Source organism: Scatophagus argus, chromosome 21 (assembly GCF_020382885.2).
Source record: "Scatophagus argus isolate fScaArg1 chromosome 21, fScaArg1.pri, whole genome shotgun sequence".
In the NCBI taxonomy this organism is placed as follows: Eukaryota; Metazoa; Chordata; class Actinopteri; family Scatophagidae; genus Scatophagus; species Scatophagus argus.
This window is the reverse complement of record NC_058513.1, coordinates 15,463,155-15,466,898: the sequence shown is the minus strand read 5'-3', so window position 1 is coordinate 15,466,898 and position 3,744 is coordinate 15,463,155. Positions and strand designations below refer to the sequence as shown.

At 40.7% G+C, this 3,744-nt stretch overlaps 1 long non-coding RNA gene across 1 annotated transcript; it reads left to right on the top strand.

Annotated features, from left to right (window-relative positions):
- Positions 1 to 1,001: 1,001 nt before the first annotated feature.
- Positions 1,002 to 3,410, top strand: LOC124053274. Its single transcript, XR_006842124.1, has 3 exons — positions 1,002 to 1,157; positions 2,176 to 2,460; positions 2,733 to 3,410. It is a non-coding gene; the product is annotated as an uncharacterized LOC124053274 (long non-coding RNA).
- Positions 3,411 to 3,744: the final 334 nt, after the last annotated feature.

Below are 3,744 nucleotides of genomic sequence, written 5' to 3'. Positions count from 1 at the left end.
CAGCTGAGGAGAAATGTATCAGCTATTGGTTATTAGGAGACAGCCTTATTGTGTTTGGAGATGAAGTAATTGAAGGAATTATGCAAATTAAATGCTGAAATTTTGCCACACTTCAGACTGATTCAGACAGTTGAGTAAAGTCAAGTAAAGCCACTTTTATTTATAAAGCCCAGAAATCACAAGTCAAGTCACAGTTTGCCTCATGTGAGCTTTACAGTGTGTACATCATATCACACCTTTTGTCCCTAGACTCTTGGTTGAAATCAGGAACAAAGGACAAACGTACAAACATATGTACATTGTAAAACAGAACTGAAGAGTGCAGATCCAGGACGACATTGACCAGGTTCAGGTGTCACCAGATACAAGTAAAACCTGGGCCACATGACCTCCTTTCCTCCATGGAGGTCTGGAGACACAGCACAGCTGGAGGCAGCAAAGTATTCAGGAGACACAGACAAATACAGAGAGCGAGAAAGAGAGACATAGCATGCAAATTAGGGAGAGAAGAGAGGAGAAGAGGACAAGCTGAATTTCCCAGAGGAAAAGGGTCCAGACACAAAGGTTTTGATGATCCAGGAGAGAGACAGGTTCCCGGGTGGCTGACGGTCCAGCAGAGAGAGGAGGAGGAGGAGAACATTAGTCTGTCTGTCTATACGAAGCAATATGTTTGACCACACAAATAAAAAGTATATTCAACTCATATGTAAAAACTTTGATTTGAAATCATTCTGTAAAGTGTTTCTAATGATGTTCATAACTGAAATCAAGACTATTTTACTGCCATGCTGTCTTTACTGCAGCAAATATTGAACAGCATTAGAAAACATTTACAACATATAATATAATATAATAGTTTTTGGGGAATGAAAACCCGTTGTTTACACTTGCATTACTTGTTGCAGGCTCTGCACAAAACAAAAGGGCGTGTCTGTTATAAATAAGGGCAGTCCACTTGGTCAAACCTGTTAGACCTGAAGACACACCTCTAGGCTGCTCATGTAAGCTGACGAGGCTGACATAAAGGCCGACATTCTGCACTGTTGTTTAGACTGAGTGTCTTTAAGGGTGGAGGTGTGTGCTCACTACTCTCCTCGCAGGGGAAGTCTGCAAAGAGAAAAGAATCAAACCGACAGAGGCCACTCCGAAAGCGAAGGGTAAGACCATTACTCGTTTTCTCTGCTCTTAATGGTCGTCTCTCACTTCCTTTCCAACTCGCTTTCATGGCCAAGGAGGCTGATGGAATTTCATTACTTATGACTGAAAACCAATGGAGTTTTGAAAGCAGAATGAGATGGAAAGGTGCTCCCAAAATGTCGGTATACCCTCCAGATGCCAGCAATCTAATTTACTGTCAGTGGTAATAAATGGGGAGCCACCGGATGGCACAGATAAGATGTTATTTCACCATCAGGGTTATCACTTAATATTTGATAATGTCTGTGGGGAGCAATTGTATCCGACAGTTAAAACAGGGGGCCTCAGCTCCTGGCAGGAGAAATGATCATCACTGCGGAAGAATTGTTAATCTGTCAAATCAATGTGACTTCACTCAATAAAGTGTTCATAAAGGGCCTTAAGTTTAGACTGCGGTGTTAATGATTCACACTTGTGGAAGATGATTTCTCTTTAATAAAACGTAAGGGCCCTGCACATAATATGTTCACTGCTCTGTTGTTTAAAAGGAATAATATGCACATAGATTTATCTGAGAGCAGACACCTTCATCACACTGATTCAGTAGGGCGCAGCGGGCTGTCAAGTAGAATTGATTTCACATTTAGATTGTGCTAAATTGCTTATTTGTGTGTGATTGTATGTTAAGGTTATAAGAGGTCCTCTGTGTCTTAAGGAAGTGTTTGAGGCTGGAATGTTGCCTGCGTAGTTGCAAACATTCCCAAAACTAAAATAAGGTGGAGGTGATAACAAAACACACCCTCGTTAGTGCTATGAACAAAGACTGAATCATGACATTCACCGATGTAGCGTGCATCTCAAGTCTGAACAGATCACAGCTTTATGACACTGAATACTGGATGTTGTCACTGTAAATGAAGCCTGTGTTGTGAATCCTGACAGGGTAGGAGCTGGCACATAATGTGCCTCATATTATTCCCTGCGAAAATTCAGCATGAGTGAAGCATCCAGTGTCACATTCCTGCATTTTCTCCCCAGGTCTGATCCATCTGTCCTTAAACCTTTACATCCTACTTGGCTTTTGCTAAACAAACCAAAGCATCATGGGAAGAGGTGAGAGCGAGGAGTGGGACGAAAAGCACCAGGACACGAGGCAAACTCAGCCAGAGAAACACAAGGTCACAGAGAGTAGAAGCTCAGAGAGCAGTTGTCCCAAGTGCTGCTTGCGGACCAGGGACTGTCTGATGAGTCCAGAGTGCGGACGGGCACTTCAGATCTCCAGCGTCGTCGCCATGTGTGGAATGTGCATCCGTTTTTTCGTATGTAAGTCTCACTCTCAGACGCACTTACGCAGATGATCGGCCATGTTCACTGGCTGCTTTGATGGCTGACAGAAGAGAAAATAATTTCTTGCTTAGATGTATGAATCTGTGCAAACATACAGTATAATATATGCTATATAAACAAAAGTATCCAGACAGACCCCAACAAGTTGAATATCTGTTAATTTGTGCTTTTCTATACACGGCAATTAACATTCCACCAAAGTGGATATAATATGGCTTTTTAAAATTATTTTCCTTTTGTAATTACAGAATCCAACCTTGGACATCAGGACCAGTTTTTCTAGGCTGTTATCAGCTTCCCCGTGCACCTTTAATGAGAAGGATGGAGTCTGGCTTCCTTCTAATCTAATTTGAGATATATACATATATATATATATATATATGTAAGCCAATTTATAGTATTTAACAATTTCTATTCCTCCTTATTTTCCATTCAAAACTTATTTATTTAAAGTAAACAAATTCACTCTCTGTCTACTGTATAGAAAACAAACTAGAAAAACAATCATTATGACTGTTAGTGATGTTGGTCTGCATGTCTTTGCAAAAGGTTTCTTTGGAAGCCTGAATCTACGACTGATCAGCATTTAGTCAATCCTAATGTTATATATTTATTGTTGAGAGGGGTTTCAATAATGTAACACAACTGTAATATAACGACAGTAAGAAGAAACAGAATGATGTGTGGAGGAATGAATACTACAGTGTAACCCTGACATTTTCCCTTATCTTATCATCTGTTAAAATACAAGTAAACTGACCAGATGGTGGGGGTGGTGTGGGGGTGGGGGGAGACTGTGACACATCTGAAGAAAAAAAAACTTAAAATAAAGCTTTCATAAACAAGGACAAAGGTGTATTGAATTCAATGCCACCAATGATACCTGAAATTAATTAAAAGGCTTTGACAAGCATGATGTAACTTAATGACATCAATTGTTTGTTAGCACCCTCAACCAAGGTCATTTTGACAAAACTGCTCACTGCAAACATAATAAAGGAAGCAAACAGAGAATATGAACAACTTAATTTTCAAAAAAGGCAATAACACAAATACATAATACAGTGAGGGACAAAAGCATGAAAATCAGGCCACACTTGGTCGCCTTGCATATGAGTGACAGCTGTGGGTCTGAGGTGTCGAGCCTTTTACACAAGTACATGTCTCGCATGTTGTCCAGTGAGATGGAGCGTGGGTGGACAGCAGAGGTCGAGCAATTGTGGGAAGGCACAAGATGGGAAAAGAGATCTTGTGCCTGCA